Below are 12009 nucleotides of genomic sequence, written 5' to 3' on the forward strand. Positions count from 1 at the left end.
TTTTTCTTTAAGATTTTATTTATTTATTTGCGAGAGAGAGAATGAGACAGAGAGCGTGAGAGGGAGGAGGATCAGAGGGAGAAGCAGACCCCCCGCTGAGCAGGGAGCCCGATGCAGGACTTGATCCCGGGACTCCAGGATCATGACCTGAGCCGAAGGCAGTCGCTTAAGCGATTGAGCCACCCAGGCGCCCTCAAATAAATTATTTTGCACACATATTAAAACATCTGTAGGATGAATCCCTAGAAGTCCAACTGCTGGGTGAAAGTGTACAAGTGGCTCTAATTTTGAAAATGTTGCCAGAGAGACAGGATACATTTAAACCCCCTTCCAAGGGGCGCCTGGGTGGCTCAGTCGTTAAGCGTCTGCCTTCGGCTCAGGTCATGATTCCAGGTCCTGGGATCGAGCCCCGCATCGGGCTCCCTGCTCAGCGGGAAGCCTGCTTCTCCCTCTCCCACTCCCCCTGCTTGTATTCCCTCTCTCGCTGTGTCTCTCTCTGTCAAATAAATAAATAAAAAATCTTTAAAAAAATAAAAAATAAAAATAAATAAATCCCCATCCAAGGGTGCCTGGGTGGCTCAGTCGGTTAGGCGACTGCCTTCGGCTCAGGTCACGATCCCGGGGTCCTGGGATTGAGCCCCGCATCGGGCTCCCTGCTCAGTGGGGTGTCTGCTTTCCCTCTCTCTCTGCCCCTCCCCCTTGCTTGTGTTCTCTCTCTCACTCTCTCTCAAATAAAATCTTAAAAAAAAAAAATCCTCATCCAAGAAATAAGCCTAATTATTAGGAAAAATACTGACAATGTGTAGTTTTTTAAGAGTGCCCAGATGAAGAAACAGGAGAGCAAAGCCCTGTTCAGTAGACAGAGCATGGGGTCAGGAGATGGTTCTGGACCTGCATTAGCCCCTACTCACCCAGTGCCCAGGTCCACTTGTACTTCCTCATCTGTGAGTGAGAGGCCAGACCTGCTCAGTCCCTCAGCCCTTCCCAGAGCAGACAGGCCCTGATGTCCTGGTCCCAGGACAGGTGGAAGGATGGACTGTGACCGGAGTCACCACGACAGTCAGCCATAATTGGTCTCTCTGGGCATAGGTGCCAGGGGCCAGGGGAGGAGCAGGCCACAGAGTACGCACCAGAGGCAAGCCTGGTGGGAGGGGGTGGGAGTGGAGAGCCCCAGAGGATCAAGTGTTTCCGGCCTGGCCATCCCAAATGAGTGAGAAGCACCTCTTGCTGTCTTCCCCGCACCAGCTGCTGGGACACCACACCCACACATGACACGCTCACACTCTACGACCTTCACTGCCTCATCTACCGTGGACCTGTTACATAACATGGGAGCCGGACCACAGCGGCCACCTACACCTCACTCAAGTGGGCAGCCGGCGGAGGACGGTGGCCTCTGGATGCCCAGTGTCCTCCCTGCAAGGACAGCTGGGTAAACACAGCGGGCAGGGCAGGGCTTCCTCCCACCTCCACAAATCCAGCTCAACGATGAAGAACTGGGAATGAAATGGTCTTCTGCCCCCAACAGAGTAGGAGATGCCTCTTGGCACACCAAAGACAGCTTTCGAGAGGAAGAACCTTCACCAACCTTCCTGTTTCCAGCCCATGCTTCACTCCAACGGACTGGAGGGCCAGGAAATCCTACAAATCAAATCACACTTAAATGCACGGAGGTTATTGCTATTAAAATTTTTCTAACAAAAGCACAGTGTGGGGTGCCTGGGTGGCTCAGTCGGTTAAGCATCTGCCTTTGGCTCAGGTCTTGATACCAGGGTCCTGGGATCGAGCCCCAATTCGGGCTCCCTGCCCAGTGCGGAGTCTGCTTCTCCCTCTCCCTCTGCCCGCTTGGGCTCTCGCGCTCTCTCTAAAATAAATAAATAAAATCTTTAAAAAAAAAAAAAAGCACAGAGCATCAACTTTCCTTTGTTTTGGTAGATCTAGATCCTGACATGCACTATTTGTTTAAAATCCACAGACAAACTCATGGAGAGATGTACCTCCTCTTCCTGGAGGTGAGGCAGGGAACCCAGACACCCTGGGAGAGCTCACTCGGCCTCACCTGCCTGTGTGTCTGCCTGTGTGTGTCCTCAAGGTAGGCCCACTGCTTGGAAAGCCTTCCCACACTGCTCCGCCTGCCAACCTCCACTGACCATCAGAGCCCTCAGCTAACCCACCTTTCCCTGCAGGGAGCCTTGGCCCCTTAGCCCCCACCCCACCCTGGCAGCTTCAACCTGATCCTCTATACACACACCTCCCAAGTCTAGGCAGCAATTCCACCTGCTGGGCGTCTAGAGGTGGGACTGCAGGCTCCGAGGGCATAGCTGTACTTGGGGTGGGGGGCTCCCAGAGAAGCAAAGGCACAGGATTCAAACCTTCGAGCTTCCTTCCATAGGATCTCAGGCCAATTCACCATTCTGAGCCTCAGTCTATCCCGCAACAAAACAGGCAGGATAATCCCAAGGCTCCAGGGCCACTGGGAAGATTAAATGAAACAGTTTACGTGAAATGTAATTTGCAAACTGCAAAGCCCTACACAAATTCTGGTGAGGATTAGTAATACTGGTATTAATTAATGTGTGAATCTTAGGTGATATTAATATCCTCACACACATCCCTTCACCAGTACCCATCGTTGTGCCTTGCAGGCACCCAAAATGATCATTAATGGAATCCCAGATTCCGTGTGTTCTAGATGGAATAAAAAACACAAGCGCTACAGGCAAAGACCAGGACGCTCTGCCAGTGGCCGCCAGAGCGGCAGCCCTGGGGTGAGCTCTTCTTCCCTCAGAGCCTTTTGTAAATGGTGACCCCGAGGGCTTTGGGGAGCAGCACTGCCCAGCAGAGGGGAGGTTCTCGGCCACCTGCCAGCAAGACAGGGCCTCCCTGGGGGCAGGATGTCCACAGTTGCAGCAGGAGAAAAATAAAGGTAGGCAACTCCACAATGCCCTCGAGAGTGGGCAGGCTGTCTGATGTGAAAACCCCTGCAGGGTGACAGATGCAGCAACTTCTAGAGGTCTCGCCCCACCCACTCTGTTGAGGTGGGAGTGGCAGGGACAGCTATCCTGGGACTGCCCATGGTCGCAGGCACAAGAGTTCACAGATCACAGGTCCCCAGCGAGGAGACCTGAGTCTTCCGGAGGATCACCAAACAAATTTCAGGTTGGAAAAGAAGCCACGCACACACACACAGACCCCTTCTCCATCCATCTTCATGTGACCTGCTCTGAATCTAAACCAGGCCCTTCCCTTGGGGAGCTCAAGGCTTTAGAACCAAGGACCTCACCTGCGCCTTGCGGGACCCAGGAGGTGAGCAGAGTAGCCCCACCAGTGGCAAGTGACTTGCCCAAGGTCATCACTGGTTCTCCGACTTTCATGCAGCTCTCTGCTTGCTGCTCACAGCCATAATGCCATTGAGCAAAAAGCTCAGGAAAGTCATCTTTCCCATAGATACTTGAAATACAGCACCAGGGGATCTGGTTTTTAACTTCTGTGACTCTTTCATATCTATGACCAACTTAATAATGTCACGGGTAAATTCTTATGACCTGGTGTTATGTAAACAATGAGATAATGCAGGATTATACCTAGAAAGAAAATACGCCCACATCAACAGTGATTATTTCTTGGTTTTGAAACTGGGGGTGATTTTTAGTCTTACCCACCAACCTTCTGTGTTCCAAGTTCACTACAATCAACAAGTCCTATTTTCAAAAGCAGAGAAGCCTATTGTTTTTCAAAGGCTGAAACATTCAGATCAACCCTGCAAACTTTCCATTAAATACTCAATTACTCGTGTGTGACTTTTTAAAACAGAGTACAGCCGGAAGTGATGCGGGTCAGGCACAAAGGTTTTCTGGGTGGGATCTTCCCCCTCTGGCTTCCGTCCCAGCGGAGAAGGAAAAGGAGTGACTGCGGGGCTTCCTGCCTCTCAGCACAGGCCCAAGACCTCCCAGACCCCGGGCTGTCCCATGTGCCCCATCGGCTCCTGGTGGAAGCTCGGCTCTAATCGACAATCCTGTTCTGATTAATCCTGGCCTTAATATCTGTCACTTCTCGACAATAATTCCAGCTTTACCCCGAGTGGCAATGACATTAACCTACCCAGCCGTTCATTTGTGTCATCGAAAACTATTTCAGCACTACTCTGTGGAAGGCACGTGCCAGACAGGGAGCCGTCAGTAACCCAAGACTCGAAACGACCAACCAGAGGCCACACATCATCCTTCCAAGTTCTGCCCTAGCACCAGGCAGCAGCAGAAATGTGAACAAAGGCTGCCTGGGTGTGCAGCCTAATTCCAGCACCTCGACTCCCTTTGCTGTGGTGCTCCCCCCGGCCCCCGCCCTCCCCTGCCCGGTCCGGAGGCAAAGCGGGGTCCAGGGACGAGTCCCTGCAGAGAATCCCGGTGGCTTAGCCGCACTGCACTCAGGCACCTGCACCGCATGCCACTCGGCAGGAGGTGGAGGCGAAGAGGAGGGAACATGAGAAAACCCCAAACTGCGAGCCCATCCAATTCTCTCAACAGCCCCCTCCCACTTTACTTCTTCCCCTTTCTGTGTCCTCTTTGAGGCTGAGAAGATCACATTCGATTAACCTTTACTGAGAATCCACTGGGTTAAGACCAGATGCCAAATAATGTTATAGACAAGAACTCAGACCTCGGCTTTGCATCTCCTCTTCCCTCTGCCTGGAACCTGCTTCCTCTCCTTCCGCACGGTAACAGCTTCAATGTCACCTCCTCAGAAAAGTGCCTGCCCAGGCAGGAATGCCCTGACGCTCCCTCAGGGCGCCCACGACAACGGTCATCGCTCCTGTGTCTGCGCTCTCTGCCCCCAGCGGGACTCAGCTCCGCGAGTGTCTGACACACACACACGCAAGACGTCTTTTCTTATTTTTCAGAAGTGTTTTTTCTTAAGTAGGCTCTACACCAAATGTGGGGCTTGAACGCACGACCCTGGGATCAAGAGGCAGATGCTCTGCGAACGGAGCCAGCCGGGTGCCCCAGCAATACCTCTGTCTTAGATAAACTGAACAGCCCGTAGTGTTCCCGTAACAACCAGTGTTCACTGAGCCTGTGCCGAGTGCTGTGCTGAGCTCCATGCGGGCGTGAGGTCACAGCCGCGTGGTGGCCGCGCTATTATTATTCCCATTTTACAGACGTAGGAAATTGCATCATCTCCCCATTTTTAAAGAATGGAAATTAGGACCTGGTAAGCAACTTGCCCAAGGCCACAGGGCTAAAAAGAAAGCGAGGATTTAGACATCTCCCAGTTCTCTCTCCAGGCCACCAGGGCTGCTCGGCCCCTCATCTTCCACTCTCCCAGAGGGGCATTTCTTTCTCCCACTGCCAGCGACCATTCGTCTCCTCCTCAATTCTCAGCCTCCTCGCCCAAAGCACCCGATTCCAGAATTGTCCGACTCCTCCCCTCCAGGCCTGCAGCCCGAGCTCCCACACCCGATGTGGATGTGTCGTGCAATGACCCCTCGTCTTGCAGCCCCGAGGCCCAGCGACTAGAGCCGCTGCATGAATGCTGGCCCCTGGACACCCAGCAAAGCAGGCAGGGAGAGCAGGGACCTCCCCAGTGAACTCACACGTGGGACCCGTGGTTAAACCCAGATTCCCAGGCTCCAGTTCCTGCTCCGTCCCTACTCCCCTCTGCTTGTATTTATGGGCTGCGGAGCGTGGGGACATGTTGAGATCCACCGTAGCTCTCAACAGGGGGAGGCAGCCCACGCTCATTCCAGATCTACGGCATGAGAAGTTGGTGAGGTCCCGCAGGACCCGGGAGAGCCAGGAAGAACGCGGGTTCCTGTTCAGTGGAGCCACTTGACAGCCGGCCCCAGAAGCCAGTTTGAGGGCAGACGCCGCGACAGTGGTGGGCTCCAGAGGCCGTCCTGGGTCACACGGGGTCGTCAAAACCAGAAGCTGCTGGAAGAAGAAACGGGAAAGGCAGCAGGGCCTAAAGAGGATGCCCGTGGGGAAAGCGTCCTGAGTTGCAAAAAGGAGAGAAGGAGGCTGGGTGTTCTCGGAGTCCTCTGCAGGAATACGGGAAGGAGAAGAAATGGTAATGCTGTCCCGCACAAGGTGTGTGGCACATGGCTGAGGACCTCAATTCCGTTTTGAAACCTTCAGGGGCTCCCTGTTGACCACTTCGGGGTCAAGTTCAAACTCCTTAGCGAGGCCTTCAAAGATCCTCATGCCCGGGCCCACTGTAGCCAGGTCCGGGAGGTGAGGTATCCCAGGCCTCCATACCCCGTCCAGGGGCTCCTCATCCTTCCAGGTGCGGGCGCAGGGCACTTCGCTTCTAGGAAGACTTCCAGCACCCCCCGGGGTGAATGGGGGAAGAGCATGGGCTCTGAGGTCAGACTCTCTGGTTCAGAGCTCAGCTCCACCAACTACCTCCGCTCGAACCCCTAGGCTGACTCTCTATAAAGCAGAAGGTAACGATTCCCACCTCACCAGGTGGTGGGGGGATGAAACACAGTCATTCATCAAAGCACTCTGAACTGTGCCTGGCACACAGTAAGTGCTTAATAAACACGCTGTTGTTCCTATTGTCCTCTGCACCCCTTTAGGGCCTCTGTTTCAACCACAAGTAGAGCACTGTCTTGCGCGCATAGTCGTTACACAGCCAACCACAGCCTTTTGGGAGGCACCACCCACCACTGAGGACCCGGTCCCCTGAGGCCTAGCATGGAGCCTGGCACACAGTAGGACTTCAGCAAGTGCTTACTGCTCCCCGGTGAAGGTCTGTGGTAGGCCCCACACAGAGCTCTCCCAGGGCCCAGCTGCTGGCCTTCCACAACTCACACTCCCAATTCCCCAGGCTAAATGCCCCAAGGAGCAAGAAGGGCATTCGCTGTTACTCGGTTTCAAAACAATAAAGGGCTGCACTCTCTGTCTTACGGAGGCTGTTTCCACTCCAGGGAATTTATGGGGAGAAATGAGCACAGCGGGGACTGGAAATAGAGCTGAGCCCCTCTCGGGGAGAGAGGTGGGCTGGCCGGCCAGAAACCAGGAGCGAAACCTCAAAGGCAGAGGGGGAGCAAACAGCCTCCAGACAGAAGCCCAAGCTCCACAGAACTCGGCCAACAGGAGCGAAGTAGGACAAGGAGATCACTCACACCCATTCTGCCTTGAAGGTCTCCTTCCCACCCATTTGGAGAGCTTTGAAGGGGCTCCTTAACCCACCACCATGTGGGAGCAACTTACAACACATCCAGAACCCCAAGGGCTGCACAAAGGCACCCCAGCTTACCTATGGTCGAGGGGCAAGGGGTGGGGGAGGTGGGAATTCGCAGTGCCTTCTCCACCCACACAGGCTATTGGGCCCTCATGTCTGAATGGTCACTGTCTACACCCATCTACACCCTCCTCCCCGGTAGACGGGGAGGCCCTAGGCCAGGCACCAGGTCCCATTCATCTTCAGACACTGATGCCCCTAGCATGGTGCCTGGCATGTGGATTGTTCAGCCAGTTACAAGGCAGCAAGATCTGGCAGCAAGAGAGGTCCTGGCTCGAGGAAGACTCTATCCTGGCCTGCCATGTGCCACAGACAAGTGAGTCACGTACTCCCCCTGGGTCTCAGTTTCCTCAATTGCACACAGGGATGACAACAGCTCTGTACTCACACAGCCACTGAGAAAATTAACTGGGAAAACATGTGTGGTTAAGCACCAAAGACAAATGCTCGTCATCCTGCAAGCTTCAGCTCAGCTGTCCCCTCCCCGCCCCCCCCCCCCGTGTTGGAGTCTTTGCTGCTGGCCATGTTCCCCCTCTTCCAGCAGTGAGCCCGCACTGCACTCCCTCTATTGTTTTATATTTTTCACATCGTTGCGATGACTCCTTTCTAAGTTTGATTCCCGCCAGCGACCCGAGAGCTCCTGGAAGCCAGGGGCATCGTGAAGTGTGTGTCCAAGGCCTGACAAAATGGGCACACAGGTTGGGCTGCTAGGGCCCGCCCACCCGATGGTCCCAGCACTGGGACCCTCTGACGAGATGTCCTGAGGTGAAGAGCCGAGGGGGCCCACCAAGCTTGCTGAAAAGGAACAAGGATGGGAAGGGATGCTGCACACATAACCCGTGAAGGAAGTCACACCTCTGAGACTCCTCCGCAGGCGCAGGTGAGCTTGTTTGCCGGGCTGACTCTGCAGCACACAGGCCCCCAGGGCACAGATTGCTGCTTCTTTCCTTACATAAAGCACCCAGCAGTCAGATAAATAATACATGGCCTTCACCTCACACACAGGTAAGCAGGCGTGCAAACACTTGCTTTGCGCCATGGTGCCCTGGGCGTGCGGGCACACCCATGCGTATGTGTATATGATATCCGGCCTTGCACGACCCAGAAAGGATATGGATTGGGAACAGATACCCAGGCCCACCCCCCGGCCCTGCCTTGCCATGGCCGGGAGTCAACTAGCACCAGACCTAAGCAGTGTGCCCACAGAGGAAATGTACAACCCACGGGATGGATACACACACCCTAAGCCGCCCTCTGTGGTCCCTTTCCAAACAAATATCTTTTAGAGCCCCAGGTTAGCCTTGGTGCCCCCCCAAGCAGCTGACTTGTATGCAAGGCGTGTGCACCGTGCATGCATGCATCCCCCAAAGGCCTGGCCAGGCCAACCATCCTCCCAGATCACAGCCACCCGCACAGGGCACGGATGCCTCCCCCACTCGGCGGTGCCAGGCGCCAGCACACCCACCGGGCTCACACAATCCCACTTGCAAAGGGCCTGTCCACCCGCCTTCCCTTTCCCCCGGCCACCCCCACAGGCAGGTCCAATTACACTCCAGGCGAGGGCCTGCCACGTTGGCCAGGAGGGGGCCAAGGCACACCCACGGGCGGCCCCGACCCCGCAGGGCGGGGAGGGGGCGCAGGGCGGGACGGGCTGGGAAGCGGACGCCCCCTTCCTCCTCGGCCGGGCCGGCCACCTCCATGCCTTCCCCCACCGGGAACCTGCGACCAACGCGACCCGTGGGGCACCCCCCCGCGCCAGCCTCCCCAAAACGGAGCAGCCCCCGCCCCCGGGAGCCCGCAGCCGCCCCCCTCAGGGCCTCCGGCTCGAGGCCGGCCGGGCCGGGTACCTCAGGAGCCCATGGCGGCTGCGGCGGTGGCGTGTGCGGACGGCGCGCGGCGGCCGGACTCTGCGGGCGGGGCGGGCGGGCTGGCGCCGCCGCAGCCCCGGTGTCTCGCCGCCGCCGGCGGGTCCCGGGCCCAGCGGAGTGCCGCCGCGGCGCGCCTGCGCACTGAGCACGCCTCCGGGGAGGGCGGGGCGGCCAGCGAGCGGCTGAGATCACCCGCCCGGCCTTAAAGGGGCCGCGCCCGAAACCCCCAGCCCGCCGCGGGGCAATGAGGGCGACCTCGGTTCTCCTGCCGCTCGCAAACAAACCGGCCAAGAGTCGTCGTCGCCCCCGCCTCAATTCGACTCCCCAACCCTACCCACCACAGAGCTTCTGGGGGTGCACGGACAGAGTCCTGGGCTCCAAGCTCTGCCCCCGACACTCGCGGGCTCTCTGGCACTTCACTTTTCTTAACCCTAATTTCCTCCATTTGGGCCTGTTTTGAAGATGGAACAATGTATAATGGCTATTTGTCGAGTGAAGGATGCGTGTGGAATTGTGAAATTAATGTGTACCGAAGTGCTGTATGCAATCACGCGAGATGAAATTGCAGAGCACCGAAAGAGACTCTCTTCCCATTCCACTTAGCGGCGCTTCATTCTTGCCCCGCCTGTCTCTAGGCGGCCTAACTAGCAAAATTTCTCTGATGTCATTCAAGCTGCCTACCCCATTGCTGTTTGCCGGGTCCACACCTTACTCAGGTTAACTGAAAAATAGAATCCAATCAAGTTCTGGCATTGGTGTGTTTGAGATCCCCAAATTTATTTATATCCCCTGCCCAGCCAGACTCCTCCCCTTAACTGTCTACTTAACACCTCATACTTGAGGTCCAGTAGGCAACTTCAAGTCAGTGTGCCTCCCAAACACATACAAACCTGCACCCTCACAGCCTCCCCCAACAGCGGTGGCAACTCTGTCTTTCCAGTGCCCAGGCCAGGACTCCTGGAGTCATCCCTGAATCCCTCCTCTCACCCCCTTACTCCACTGGAGCAGGAAATCCCTGGCTCTACCTGCAAAATATATCTAGACTCTGACCTTTTCCACCCCATCTCCACTGCTAACACCCTCATCCAGTTTCTGCCAAGGATCACTGCAATATCCTTGTTATAGACTGAATGCACCCGCCCTCCCAAATTCATATGCTGAAATCCTAGTCCAATATGATGGTATTGGAGGTGGGGACTTTGGGATGTCATTAGGTCATGAGGGTGGAGCCCTCATGAATGGGATTAGTGCCCTTACAAAAAGGATCCCAGAGAGCCCCCTAGCCTTTCTGCCATGTGAGAATAGAAGAGGTTGGCAGTCTGTAACCTAGGAGAGGGTTCTCACAGATCTCAATCTGCTGGAAGACAATCTGATCTCAGACTTACAGCCTCCAGAACTGTGAGAAATAAATTTCTGTTGTTGATAAACCACCCAGTCTATGGTAACCTGTTACAACAGCCCAAACTGACCAAGATTATCACAATGATTCTCCTAACCCATTTCCTTTTTCCAACCTCGCCCCAGGCTGTGTCAGTATAGGAACCAGAGGGATTCTTTTATTTTTAAATTTTTAAGAAGATTTTATTTACTGGGGCACCTGGGTAGCTCAGTGTGTTAAGCGTCTGCCTTCGGCTCAGGTCATGGGATCCAGTCCGCATTGGGCTCCTTGCTCAGCTGGGAGCCTGCTTCTCCCTCTGCCTGCTACTCCCCCTGCTTGTGCTCACGTGCTCTCTCTCTCTCTGACAAATAAATAAAAATAAAATCTTAAAAAAAAAACAAAACCTAAGTCAGAACATGGCAGTTTTTTTGCTCAAAAACCTCCATCACTTCCCCATTTCACTCTGGGTAAAAGCCAAAGTCCTTACAAATCCCTACAAAGCCTTGCTTGAGGTGGCATTCTGTGGACGCAGGCACGTCTCACCTCACTCCACCTCTTCTTTCCTCCACACTGACCTCTTGCTGTTCCGAGAACAAGCCAAGCACCCTCTGCCTCAAATCCTTTGCACTGGCTGTTCCATTTGCTAGGATCACTGTTCTTTCAGATATCCCAATGGTCCCTCCCTCATCTTCAAGGATTTGTTCAAATGTTCTCACTCAGTGAGGCCTTCCCTGGCCACCCTTAGTAAAATTGCCAAGCCCTTCACATGCGCTCCTGAGTCCCCTCTTACCATGCTCTATTTTTCCCCCATATCACTTAATTTCTATCATAATACATAGTTTGCCTGTTTTTCTGTCTTCCATCAGTAGAACATAAGCCCTATGAGGGCAAAGATGTTTATTCTTTTTGTTTCTTGATGTAATCCCAGTACTTAACACTGCGGCTGGCACAGAGAACACACTCAAAGAGCATTTGTCGAATGAATGAATATCTTCTAGAAAGAGTCCTGTAGAAAACTCCTTTCCCAGCCTCAGGTAAGAAGTTCCTCAGGGCTATCCCAACACATAGAACAAGCCTGCCAGTTGCATTAGGATCATCTGTTTATGACTGCCCAGTTCTCTGGGCAAAGTCCTTGTCCCAACCTCACTATTTCTTTTTTTTTTCTTTTTTTATTGTTATGTTGATCCCCATACATTACATCATTAGTTTTAGATGTAGTGTTCCATGATTCATTGTTTGTGCATAACACCCAGTGCTCCATGCAGAACATGCCCTCCTCAATACCCATCACCAGGCTAACCCATCCTCCCACCCCCCCCCCCAGAACCCTCAGTTTGTTTTTCAGAGTCCATCATCTCTCATAGTTCATCTCCAACTTCACTATTTCTTATGCTTAGCATAGAAAGTTTACAAACCAGACACAATCCAACATCCACAGAGTGTTCAGGCCAAACCACACCCAAATTCAGGTTCTCGGCCCCTGCTTATCTTGGGTCTCAATTTACAGAGGCCCTAGGCTGG

The 12009-nt window shown here is 54.2% G+C and overlaps 1 protein-coding gene across 2 annotated transcripts in view; it reads right to left on the bottom strand.

Moving 5' to 3' along the window:
* TMEM184B (transmembrane protein 184B) overlaps nucleotides 1–9163 on the bottom strand; it is a 46552-nt gene extending 37389 nt beyond the window's left edge. For both annotated transcript variants that reach the window (XM_032416269.1, XM_032416268.1), the window contains exon 1: nucleotides 9090–9163. The gene's annotated coding sequence lies outside the window, so the exon portion shown is untranslated. The remainder of the gene's footprint in view (nucleotides 1–9089) is intronic.
* Between the last annotated feature and the right edge of the window lie 2846 nt (nucleotides 9164–12009).

This window comes from Phoca vitulina, unplaced genomic scaffold, assembly GCF_004348235.1.
Source record: "Phoca vitulina isolate PV1807 unplaced genomic scaffold, GSC_HSeal_1.0 scaffold19, whole genome shotgun sequence".
NCBI lineage: Eukaryota > Metazoa > Chordata > Mammalia > Carnivora > Phocidae > Phoca > Phoca vitulina.